This window comes from Dendropsophus ebraccatus, chromosome 2 (assembly GCF_027789765.1).
Source record: "Dendropsophus ebraccatus isolate aDenEbr1 chromosome 2, aDenEbr1.pat, whole genome shotgun sequence".
Lineage (NCBI taxonomy): Eukaryota > Metazoa > Chordata > Amphibia > Anura > Hylidae > Dendropsophus > Dendropsophus ebraccatus.
Genome location: NC_091455.1, coordinates 110,280,373 through 110,294,193, shown reverse-complemented (window position 1 = coordinate 110,294,193; position 13,821 = coordinate 110,280,373). Strand labels below are relative to the sequence as shown.

Below are 13,821 nucleotides of genomic sequence, written 5' to 3'. Positions count from 1 at the left end.
TTTTATCTATTCATTGCTTTGTTGTTTTGTAGAAAGCAAATCCCAAACCATAATACATAGAATTGTTTTATCTACAGCATCTGATATTTCCATAAGACCATAGTGTAAACAAAACATAAAGTAGTATGAATATTGGGGAAAAAAAATAGGAGCAGCCTAAAATATAGAACTCACAATTTGGCACTTTTCACCCTGCTGTGTGGGCAAACACCTGTCTATCACCACATATGGGGTATTACCGTCCACAGAAGAAATTATATAACACATTTCAAATTTTGGAGCACTTTTATCTGTGTGCTTTTTTTATGTGCACTGAACCTGGAAGCAATGCAATACCAGGTCAATGCCTGGAGAGGACAGAGCAAGTTCTTTTTCCATCTTCCTGTCTTAAAAATCAATTTACTATGTGGTCCCCAGATAGTGGACTGATCAGTTATTAAACTGATAAGAACAGATACTACACTTGATTTTATCCAAAAGGCTGAGAAGCTCTTCATAAGAAAGTATAAGATTGATAAAATCTAAGCGCTAAATGATTTTTATAGGAAAAAAATGTAACATTTAGGTTTCTCAATGCTGAAAGCTTTCTTCAAATAGTTGTGGGATCTAAATGCTTACTACCACCCTAGATAAATTCTTTGAGGGGTGTAATTTCCAAACTTTGGTCTTTTGTTGGATGTTGAATGTTGGGTGCTTGTTATGTGTTGGTACCTTAACTAATTGCGAACCCCATGTGATGCCTAAAAACATGCAATGCTAAATAGAACCCCCCAAAATTCACAGGGTGCTCCTCCATTTTTAAAGCATGTGTGTGAGTCATGGAGCACATTTGGGTTACACATGTGATATTTGTCAAAATTACAAAGTTCTGGTAATACATTCTTACTTAAAATGTTATGTTAATACCTCATATTTTACATAAAAATGTGTGTACCACCTATAAATAAACAATGCTGGACAGTATTCTGCATATATCAAAAAATACTTTATTTATTACATACAAAGAAAATTTATATTGTTTAAAAACATATATTAAAAAGGGAGCAGAAAGCCATACAATACATACATCAGATGGTATACAGGGCAGAGTAAATAAATAAATAATATAACTACTATATATTAAACCATTGATGGTATATCAATTGACCCACAGAGGTAAGAAAAGTGCAAAAAGAAAATATTAAATAATGGATTATAATAATCCAAACAAAATAAGTAGGAAACAGTGAAGTAAACCTATATATATAAAGCTGCAAGTGCAGTCTGAAGTGCAACCAAATGCAATACCACGTATAGTGTCTAATTCATACAAGTGTATGATCAAACCTCTGGGTATATAGTATATACTCACGCCCAGTACCACCACTCACCCAACGCTGCGTTTCGCTGTACAAGCTTTATCAAGGGTAATGAGAGTCAGGTCACTTGTCTTTTTTATATGTCCAAATACCAATCACATCGCATCTATGCAGCTGGCCATCACATCACTAATCATTCCAAAAGCCAATCCAAAAGCTTCCCCTGTAAATTCTCCCACCCCTTGGCAGGTGTATTAAGCTCACCGTAATAATCAGTGTCATCCACCCCTTCCAAACCATCTCCGGGAGAGACCGGAAACAAGTGTGGTCACATGACCGCCCCTAAGTCACGTGCCATGTACGTCTCACCGGAAGTGACGGAGGGAGTCCACGTCATCCGGTAGCCAAATATCTAAGTGTCATAATGGCGATCCCGGTCACATGACCGGTGTCATAGTGACGTGTATGCGATCCCGGTCATGTGACCAAGGTCGCATCACGTGTCTTCAGAGTCCGGACTCCGCGCATGCGCAGTAGGGCACAAACGGGACTTAAAGAGTCACTGTCGTATTTTTTTTTTTTTTTTGCAGAAATCAATAGTCCAGGCGATTTTAAGAAACTTTGTAATTGGGTTTATTAGCCAAATCTGCCATTATCTGCATGTAAAAAGCCTTTTCCCAGGTCCCCCCCTCCTTCCTCTTTTTCATCCACTCTGAAAAATCTGAAAATTGTGACTTGTTGCAGGAGACGTACCCTGTCTGTTCTAGGGAGAGGGGAGGGGGGAGGAGGAAGGAGGGAGTTAGCCGGCAGCAGAAAGCAGATAACAGAGGATTACAGGCACAGAGCTGGGTGACAGTTGTAATCCGAGCTCAGACAGGTCACTGGTGACTGTCACAGGAGATATCCCGTGAGGGATTTGTAGATTAACTCTTTGTTGTCCTGTTTTGGTCTTTTCTTTAGCTCTCTCCATAGGAGAACAATGAAGACAGGGGGGAGAGCTTCAAACTGCTTTTTTATGATAAAAATGCATTTTTCGGATAATAAACCCAATTACAAAGTTTCTTAAAATCGCCTGGACTATTGATTTCTGTAAAAAAAAAATTCACGACAGTGACACTTTAACCCTTTACCCTTAGACGACCCAGGGCGTATAGTTACGCCATGGAAGTCTGTCCCCAGACGACCTAGGGCGTAACTGTACGCCCTGGGTGTTTCTCACGCTATGAAGCGCGCTCCGGAGCGGAGCGCGCTTCATAGCAGGTGGGGGCCGGCTGCAATCAGAAGCCGGGACCTCACCGGTAATGACACGCTGCAGCGATCGCGCTGCCGCGTGTCATTAACTCCTTAAACGCCGCGTTTAAGTGTAAGTGACAGGGGGAGTCCCCTGTCACCTACCGATCGGGACCCCCGCAGTGTGACTGCGGGGGTCCCGATCGGTAAAACGGGCCGCCGGAGCTCTCTCACCTACCTCCGTGCGGTCCGATCGGCGCTCTGGTCACTGAGCCTGCACAGGCAGGCTCAATGAGCAGAGCGCCGATAACACTGATCAATGCTATGCCTATGGCATAGCATTCATCAGTGTAAAAATCCAAGTAGTGAATGTAAAAGTCCCCCAAAGGGACTTCAAATGTGTAAAAAAAAAAAAGTTAAAAACACTAACACACTACCCCAAAACCCCTCCCCCAATAAAAGTTGAAATCACCCCCCTTTCCCATTATATAAATAAAACATATAAAAATAAATAAATAGATAAACATATAATATACCGTAGCGTGCGTAATTGTCCGATCTATTAAAATATAACAAGCGTCATTGCGAACGGTAAACGGCGTACACGAAAAGAGGGAAAAAAGTGCGCGGATTACCGATTTTGTTACATTATATATATAAAAAAATTAATAAAAAGTGATCAAAACGTCCGATCTTCACAAATATGGTATTAATAAAAACTAGAGATCATGTCGGAAAAAATGACACCCCATACAGCCCCGTAGGTGAAAAAATAAAACCGTTATAAGCGTCACAATAGTCCCATTTTATTTATAATTAATTGCCAAAAAAAAGGATTTCATTTAAAAAAAATATATAACATTAGAGAATCTGCGTAAACCTGCATATGGTTGTGTTCGTACTGACCTATAGAGTAATGGTATCATGTCGCTTTTACCATATAGTGCATTACGTAGACACAGGAACCCCCCAAACGTTACCATATTGCATTCTTTTTTGCGATTTCACCAATTTATATCTTCATAAATAATATATTTGGAATTCCATCATACATGTTATGGTAAAATGAATGACGCCATTACAAAGTACAACTATTCCTGTAAAAAACAAGCACTTACATGGCCTGTAGATAAAAAACTGAAAGTGCTGGAGCTCTTAGAAGGGGAGGAGGGAAAAACGGAAACACTAAGATCAAAATTTGCGCGGTCCTGGGTCATTTTGGGCCTGGTCCTCAAAGGGTTAAGGACGTGGCCCATTTTCGTTTTTACGTTTTCGGTTTTTCCTCCTTGTGTTTAAAAGGTCATAGCACTTGCATTTTTCCACCTAGAAACCCACATGGCCCCTTATTTTTTGCGTCACTAATTGTACTTTGCAATTTCAGGCTGAATTTTTGCATAAAGTACACTGCGAAACCAGAAAAAAATTCAAAGTGTGGTGAAATTGAAAAAAAAAACGCATTTCTTTTATTTGGGGGAAATGTGTTTTTACGCCATTCGCCCTGGGGTAAAAGTGACTTGTTATGCATGTTCCTCAAGTTGTTACGATTAAAACGATATGTAACATGTATAACTTATATTGTATCTGATGGCCTGTAAAAAATTCAAACCGTTGTTAACCAATATACGTTCCTTAAAATCGCTCCATTCCCAGGCTTATAGCACTTTTATCCTTTGGTCTATGGGGCTGTGCGAGGTGTAATTTTTTGCGCCATGATGTGATCTTTCTATCGGTACCTTGATTGCCCATATACGTCTTTTTGATCGCTTTTTATTACATTTTTTCTGGATTTGATGCGACCAAAAATGCGCAATTTTGCACTTTGGGATTTTTTTGCGCTGACGCCGTTTACCGTACCAGATCAGGAATGTGATTAATTAATAGTTCGGGCGATTACGCACGCGGCGATACCAAACATGTTTATTTATTTATTTATTTGTTTACTTTTATTTATAACCTGGGAAAAGGGGGGTGATTCAGACTTTTATTAGGGGAGGGGGCTTTTTACTATTAACAACACTTTTTTTTTTTTTTTACACATATACTAGAAGCCCCCCTGGGGGACTTCTAGTATATACACTTGGATCTCTCATTGAGATCTCTGCAGCATAGATATGCTGCAGAGATCCATGAGATCGGCACTCGTTTGCTTTCGGTTGCTGCAGCCGAAAACGAACGAGTGCCGAGCCGAGGACGGCGCCATCTTGGACGCGTCCCCGGCCGGCATCAGTAACGGAGATCGCTCCTCCGGGATAACATCCCGGAGGAGCGATCTCCTCCACTAGACCCCAGGGAAACGTTGCCTCCGGTAATCGGAGGCAGCTGTCAACTTTGACAGCTGCCTCCGATTAGCTAATTAGCGGGCACGGCGATCAGACCGTGCCCGCTAATAGCAGCGGTCCCGGGCTACTCGCGGCACCCGGGATCGCGGCACTTCAAAGCGGGGCCGCCGCGCGGCCCCGCTTTGAAGTGCAAGTGCGGACATATGACGTACCGGTACGTCATATGTCCTTAAGAGGTTAAACATAGAGTACATATATACAGCCATGGAAAGAGTGAAAAAAGAAATAACATGGAAAAGTGACCAGTGACAAAGAATAATGAATGGAGTAATAAATGAATAAATAGTGATAAAAAAGTGAAAGAGTGCTAGGTGCCACACGTGAAAAACACACATAAAAACAAAAGACAAAACACATATAATATACCCACCCAAAAAAACTTACCCACTGACGAATCTATAAGTGAAAAAAATCCCTGGACATACATTAATTATAAGCCAGGTGAAATGAAACATATATGTATGTGCTGGTGACAAAAGACATGTATGTATATATATATACACACACACCCAGCGTCTAAGCATGTACCCACACACACACACACACGTCTATAAGTGTAATACCCACAGCCCAGACCGTATATCTAACTCTATAAAAAAATATCCCCCTAAATTATATGTGGAGTATGAATCATATATAAATTTGTACTATAAGGACATGAAACTATACACTCATCCTGTAAATACAATCGACATTCAAATAGCTAATAAATACTAAATAAATAATAATAAATAAATAATGAATAATAGTCATTGATAATAATAAATGATAAATGATAAATAATAATAATAATAATGATGATGAATAATAAATAAAATAAAATAAATAAAATAAAATGATAAATATACAAAAAATAATAAGGTAAATCATAAAAAATGTATAATAAATAAATCATATCAATAAATAAATAGTTATTTAATAGTGACAATATATATACAAGAGTAGTACGCATATAGTTCATACACCCCACCAGATTACAAAGTGTATCCCCTATTATAATTATAAATAGGATGTATAACCCACTACCTAGTGTAGTGTTCCTCCAAGTGATAGAGTGAATCATAATAACTATATTTAATAATAAATAATAATAGCTATACCCCAGTTCATTGATCACTAATAAATAATCGTAAAGTGCATTGGTAAAGACAATAGATCATAGACCCTACTGTATAAAGTGCATCACCTATATATAATATGTAGAATAATATATAAAATATAAACTATACCCCAATTCATTGATCACTAATAAATAATCGTAAAGTGCATTGGTAAAAAGCAATGGATCATAGACCCTACTGTCTAAAGTGCGTCACCCATATATAATATGTAGAATAATATATAAAAAAAAAAGGCAACAAAAGAAATAATGGACCATGGTGCCTCACTTAGAGGGACTATTCATAAAATACAAAAAAGCCTAATATACCAAAACCAACCATGTGGGCGAAGTGATATACCACCAATATGGAGTAACATTCATGTGAAAAGTGCATAAGGTGCAAAAAATGGGGCCATAAAGGTTTCCAAGGGATACAAGTATGGGTGAACCAAATAGCGCAAATGATAGTTCAACCAATCACAGGGGAAATATAACAACCAGATGTTCTCCATGTAAACAGAAGACTCCAAGATGTAAGCATGTTGTGCCAGAAAATCTAATAATATTACACCTAAAGAGTAAAGAGGAAGAAAAAAAGGGGGGAACATAAGAACAGAATAATAATAATAATAATAATAATAATACAGGAGAAAGAAGCACAATAGGCCAACACACAACCATTCAAGTAAAACCATACAACCAACACTAAAAGCAATTAAAAGATAAGTCTAAAAACAAGACAAACCTGAGAAAGCAAGTATTTCTTATCCGGAGTACTATAGGAACGTTCATATATACACAAGGGTTTATTCACAAAAATGGTGCAAAGCTGTTGTATTCATTCAGGCCATACGGTGCCAAGGTGTTCAATCGATAAATCCACATGGTTTCTCTTTGAGCAAGTTGTTTTTTAATGTCGCCCCCTCTTTCGCTACGGTATAGGACATCAATCCCCCGGACTTTGAATAGGGAGTCATCACAATTATGAACGGACTTGAAGTGACGGGGAATAGTCTTCAATTCTTCTATCTCTGTTGCATCCCTCGCCGCTCTGATATCCAACACATGTTCGGGTATTCTTCTCAGTTGTCGCGAGGTCATTCCAATGTAGATTAAATTGCAGGGACAAGTAGCGAAATATGCCACAGTTTTGGTTTCACATGATATAGGATGACAAATCTTGAATTCTCTGGTTCCATCAGATGTAAAAAAGACCGTCGCCTTTTCCATATTTGGGCAGGCTACACATCCTTTGCAGGGGCCCGACCCCCATCTTGGACCTATAAAAATGTGTGTGTGTGTGTGTGTGTGTGTGTGTGGGAGGGGGGGGGGGTTGTAACATTTTGTCATCCCTTGCCTTAATTTCCCAGAATGACTTGGATAATTTAAAGCATCACACAGCTATTGCCACATAAAGGTCACAGGTCAGACTTGAAAAATAGCCCCTAGTCCTAAAGGCCAAAAATAACATGGTCCTAAAGTGGTTAAACTACTATCTGTCACGGCCGCGGCGGCGTCCCGCGTTCCGGGCCGCCGCCGCGACCGCTTCCTGCCCCATGCAGCAGCCGGTGTCCATAGTCGGGGACCCGGCGCTGCTATCACCTCGGCCCCGGGGGGCGCCTCACCTCTCCACGCTCCTGTCTCCCGCTGTGCCGGCCGGCGCGCGCGTCCCCGCCTCCTAGGGCGCGCGCGCCGGCTGTCTCAGATTTAAAGGGGCAGTGCGTCCCTAATTGGTTAGTTGCACCAATCACTCCCCTATAAATCCCAGCATGCCCTGTCCCTTGTGTTGGAGCCTCTACATGCTTCCCATAGCGTTTGGCCCAGCTCCCTGTTGTTCCTGTGTCCTGTCCGTTACCTGGTCCCAAGTCCCTGTTCCTGAGTCCTGTTCGTTACCTGGTCCCTAGTACCCGTTCCTGGTTCCTGTTCCCCTGTCACTCCACCTGTTCCCGTGTCCAGCCTGTCACGTGCTTTCTCATCTGCAGACTATTGCCTGTGCCATCTCCTGCCACGCCTCGCCTGCCGACACCAGCAACCAAGCCAGGGGTAGCGACCTGGGGGTCGCCTGCCGCAGCAAGTCCATCCCGCCTTGCGGCGGGCTCTGGTGAAAACCAGCGGCCCCTTAGACTCCGCTCCCTGGTGAGGTTTGTGCCATCGCTGGTGCCGGTCCAGTGGATCCACTACTCCGGGCGTTACAGTAGGCTCCAACCATGGATCCCGGCGAGGTGCCTGATCTCCGTGATGTCGCCAGAGTGGTCACTCAGCAGGCGCAACAAATCCAGAAGCAGTCACAGCAGATCCAGCAACTCACTGCCGCCTTACAGCAGCAGACTACTGCCCAGCGCACACCACCTCCTGACGCTTCTTCTTCACTCCGACTGGCCCTCCCAAGCAAGTACTCTGGGGACTCTAAGTTGTGCAGAGGATTCTTGACTCAGTGCACCATGCACATTGAACTTTTGAGTAGTCAGTTTTCCACCGAGCGCTCTAAAGTGGCTTTCATCATCAGCCTATTAGAAGGTAGAGCCCTGGCCTGGGCCACGCCACTGTGGGACCGTGATGATCCAGTTGCTGCCAATCTCCGGGCCTTCCTATTCGAGTTTCGCTCCGTCTTTGAGGAACCTGCCCGTGCTTCTTCAGCCGAGACTGCTCTCCTCAACCTCTCTCAAGGCAGCTCCTCTGTTGGTGACTACGCCATCCAGTTCCGCACCCTGGCAGCCGAATTGGACTGGAACGAGGCCGCCCTATTGGCCACCTTCAAGAAGGGCCTGTCTAGTCGTGTGAGAGACGTGCTCGCTGCCCGAGACCTGCCTACCTCCCTGAACGAACTCATTCTACTGGCCACCCGAGTTGATACTCGTTTTTCGGAGAGGGAGGAGGAGGTTCGGCATGAACATTTACTAACCCGTTCCCGTCGCCATCCCCAGCTGGCGCCGGTTTTCCAGAATCCTGACCTTTCGATGTCCCAACCCTCTCCTGAGATTCCTATGCAGGTGGAACGGGCTCACCTGACGCCTGATGAAAGAATCCGGCGCCTGGAGCAGAATCTCTGTCTCTATTGCGGTGGTTCCGATCACTTCCGGCTGGGATGTCCTCTACGTCCCCAAACATCCGGAAAATGCTCGCACCTAGGTCCGGTGGGACAGGTGTCCCTAGGTGTGAATGCCACCATTCCAAGTCTGTCTATGCCAGTTTCCATCCGGACTCTCTCAGGACGAAATCATCAGACTACTGCCTTCCTCGATTCTGGGTCAGCAGGCAGTTTTATTGCGGCAACATTGGTCCAAAGATGGCGGCTACCCGTGACCCGACTAGCCAGGCCCCTGTCTATCTCCTCGGTCACAGGCGAAATTCTTACCGACCGTGTGTACTACCAGACCGCACCTTTAGTCCTCCAGGTGGGTCCTTTACATCAAGAAGAGATATCCTTCTACGTCCTGCCCCATTCTTCCCCCGCGGTCCTCCTGGGACTCCCGTGGCTGCAAGAACATGCCCCTCAACTGGACTGGAGAACCGGGGAGATTCTCAGTTGGGGTCAGGACTGTTCCAACCAGTGTCTCAGGTCACCTCAGACCAAGTGTACTATGTCGTTTCCTGTCCCAGCCAAGCCTCTACCCGACCTACCGGCAGAAGACCAAGACTCGGCGGATGCCTTCTCTGCCGAGGTGTACCCTCTCTCCGTACCCAAGACTAAGGTCGTGTCCTCTCACCACCGGGAGAACTTACAGAAGGTCCTCGTCCACAGACCCACAGTCCCTTGCCATGTTTTACCGCCTGATCGCCTAGCACCAGTCGTCACCTCCTCGCTTCAGAGAGTACCCCCCGGAAAGACTCATGTTCACCCTGCGCTTCGAAGAGGTATTTTGAAGTGGGGTCATTCCTCGTTGGAGGCCGGGCACCCTGGAGTCCGTAAGACCGGCCAACGGATCTCTCGCCACTACTGGTGGCCTAGTCTGTTTCAAGATGTCAAAGACTTTGTGGCTTCCTGTGCCATCTGCAGGCAAGAAAGAGGGGGAGGCCAAAGGGGGGGGGTACTGTCACGGCCGCGGCGGCGTCCCGCGTTCCGGGCCGCCGCCGCGACCGCTTCCTGCCCCATGCAGCAGCCGGTGTCCATAGTCGGGGACCCGGCGCTGCTATCACCTCGGCCCCGGGGGGCGCCTCACCTCTCCACGCTCCTGTCTCCCGCTGTGCCGGCCGGCGCGCGCGTCCCCGCCTCCTAGGGCGCGCGCGCGCCGGCTGTCTCAGATTTAAAGGGGCAGTGCGTCCCTAATTGGTTAGTTGCACCAATCACTCCCCTATAAATCCCAGCATGCCCTGTCCCTTGTGTTGGAGCCTCTACATGCTTCCCATAGCGTTTGGCCCAGCTCCCTGTTGTTCCTGTGTCCTGTCCGTTACCTGGTCCCAAGTCCCTGTTCCTGAGTCCTGTTCGTTACCTGGTCCCTAGTACCCGTTCCTGGTTCCTGTTCCCCTGTCACTCCACCTGTTCCCGTGTCCAGCCTGTCACGTGCTTTCTCATCTGCAGACTATTGCCTGTGCCATCTCCTGCCACGCCTCGCCTGCCGACACCAGCAACCAAGCCAGGGGTAGCGACCTGGGGGTCGCCTGCCGCAGCAAGTCCATCCCGCCTTGCGGCGGGCTCTGGTGAAAACCAGCGGCCCCTTAGACTCCGCTCCCTGGTGAGGTTTGTGCCATCGCTGGTGCCGGTCCAGTGGATCCACTACTCCGGGCGTTACACTATCACAATGCTGTTGCTAATTCTTTGTTCCTTACTTGCCCACTGGAATCTTAGTCTAGTAGTACTATTCATGGTCCTTATTCCTAGCTATTCCCAATAAGGCAATGACTCAGATAATAGGATCCCTGGATCCTATTCCTGCCACTTTGCTCCAGCCCCATCCACTATACAAACCTGCCACCTGTATTGCTCTACACAGTAACATTGCCCACTATGTGCCACCATATAGTATTTATGCTTTCTCTGTGCATCCATATAGTTGTTAGGCCCCTCTATCATGTGTGCCCAAATATAGTAGTTAGGCCCCTTTGATCCTTTATATCATAGGTAGGCCCCACTTTGCTTTCATATAGTATAGTCATCATTTGTTCCGCCATATAGTAGTTAGACTACCTTAGTAAATCCATGCAATAGTGAGGCCATTCTGTGCCCTTATATAGTAGTTAGGTCTTTCTGTCCCAATATAGTAGACGCTTGTGTACCCCATATAGCAGTTAGACCTGTCTGTGTCTCCATATAGTATTGGTGCTCTCTGTGCAGGTATGCCCTCCAGAAGGAAATATCCCCCATGTAGATACCGTTGACTCTGGCTGCTAACAAATGCGCCAGAAGAGGGTGGGTGAAAACCATGACATCCACTTACCTCTTCGGCTCAAGCCCTGCCTTCCTCATTATGCCCCTCCGGTCCCCTGGTGTCTGGGTCTGGCTGCTTCTTGGTCTGAGACAGGACTTGAAATGTTACATGGCATGCCCATTCATCCACTCAGTAGACCTGTCATGTCATATCTCAAGTCCCATCTCAGACCAGGGAACACCCAGACAATGAGCGGTGGAATGAAGGCGACAGCGCTTGAGCCAGGGAGAAAGGTGTGTGTTATTGTATTTACTTAACCTTTTCTGGGGCATTGCAGAAAAAAGGTCTGGCCAGACTACCCTTTTAAGTCTGTCTTTCAGGTAGGTAAGCATCCACTTGTAGGTAATCTGACCCAGTAGGTAGTATCCCCCATGTAGGCATTCTTCTTCATGTAATCCACTTGGTAAATTCCCACCCATTCCCCCTCCCCCCAATAAGTATGTAGGATCCCCTATGTGGACTTCTAGACATCTCCATGAAGGTTATACACTCTGTTAATTACCCCTCCCCCCAAGTAGATAGTATTCTCCATCTTAGCCACTCCCTGCAGGTAATTTCCCTGGAAAATAGCCCCCTTGTACGTAACATCCCCTATGTAGGCATCACCCTGTAGGTAGTTTCCCTAGTAGTTAGCTCCAACATAGTAGATAGTATCCCCCATCTTCGACACCCACCCCATAGGTAATTTCCCCTGGCAGTTAGGGCCCTATTACAAGGGATGATTATTGTGTGAAATATTCGTATATCATTTGTCACAATCCCTGTGACTTAGGTTCTGGAGGATAGCCTACAGGGTCCCACTGGACCCCCCTCTGTCAGCTGCCAACCAAAACCTCATCAAATCTTGCTGCTGCCACCACACATCATATCACCTTAAACCTAGCCTCTCATCCAGTTCCCTCTATTACCATATAGAGTTGTCGGGCCTGTGGTGTTGATCCATTAAAGGCATAAAAAAATCTATTAAAATAAGAAGCAATAATATAGAAGCCAATACTCCTCATTTCAGGGAGAAATATTCCTTCCTGTCTCCAAATCTGGCAATCAGAATAAATCCCTTGATCAAAACCAGGATCATAGCCTTTGGCTGTCCAGGCCCAATTGGAATCATAGTTTTCCAACAGATGGTCTATATGGTCATCTGTATAATTAAGATATGCTGCACTATGAACTGATCTCATTCATAGGTCATCTTAATTCATTTAATGAAGCCCCTCCCTTAAGGCACTGCCTGCAATCAAACTATGAAAAGTCAGATATCTTCAAACGATATACTGTATAGTTTATTCTGCAACATTCAGTGTTTGAAGGCTTCTAAATTTACTACTCCTACAGATTATTTTACACTGTAGCTACTTGAAATATAGTAAAATCTTTTATTAGTTTGTTTAATGCATAGTATAAGAATGTAAGGGTAATTACTTTGAAATATTGTAGGATATTTTATATGCTGTTGTAAAAAATAATAATTTTATACTACTGAAACAGTTTAGGGACAAAGGATAAGGTTATGATGAATTGTAAGTAAAGATGCTGGCTTTGCGCTGTACAATGTACAGTATGTCTTGAAGATTGCTTTCAGATTAAGCATAGAAACATCTGCTTCGACTACTAATTGCTTGCATGTAAAAGCATATTGAACTGTTTTATTTAGAAAAATCTTTTAGTTGACATACTGTTTTTTTCCCTTCTTCTTTAAAGTAAACCACACAATATTGATTCATTTCTTTCAACATTACGTTTACCCTCATAGGTAAAGCAATTATACAGCCTGAAAAGCATGGCAAGCCATCTATTCTTCTATGAGTACAATTACGCTAGACTGACAGGAGAAAACAGACAGGGTAAATTTATATATACTGTTGGAACATCTGGAGTTTCATTATATATTATATATATAGCAATTTGTTGCGATATACAGTAATTTGTAAATGTTTTTACTTGGCTCTGCGGTTTTCACAAATACATTTCTATATACAGTGTATATATATATATATATATATATATATATATATATATATATATATATATACAGTGAAGCCTCCCGAGCAGACCACTTCTTTGAGAAGACCAGCCCCCTTCCAGACCGATTTTTTTTTTGTGACCGATTTTCTAACCATTATTTCCTATAGTAATGCCTCTTTTTGAGAAGCACCCCTTCTCTGACCAAAGGCCATATATATAATGAAACCTCTATTGCATTTATTGTTTTTTTGTGTTAAGATGTGACACACTTGTAGCATCCCTTTTATAGTTATATAAGAAGCCATTTAGTTACTGTCTATAACTTGAATGCTGTTGGCATTTATTTTTTAGGTTTGTCTCATAACACAAGCACATGGAAATTTTTTATTGGTATTATTAGCATTGGAGTAGATATAAAAACCAAGAAAGTTAATACAAATAGAACATAAATTGTCTTAGATGCATAAACTTAGTACCATTTTTTGTAATGTTTGTAAGCCTTGTGTATTTTTTTGCAACAT

At 43.8% G+C, this 13,821-nt stretch overlaps 1 non-coding gene across 1 annotated transcript; it reads right to left on the bottom strand.

Moving 5' to 3' along the window:
- Positions 1–302: 302 nt before the first annotated feature.
- Positions 303–493, bottom strand: LOC138784970 (U2 spliceosomal RNA). Its single transcript, XR_011361991.1, has one exon. It is a non-coding gene; the product is annotated as a U2 spliceosomal RNA (small nuclear RNA).
- Positions 494–13,821: the final 13,328 nt, after the last annotated feature.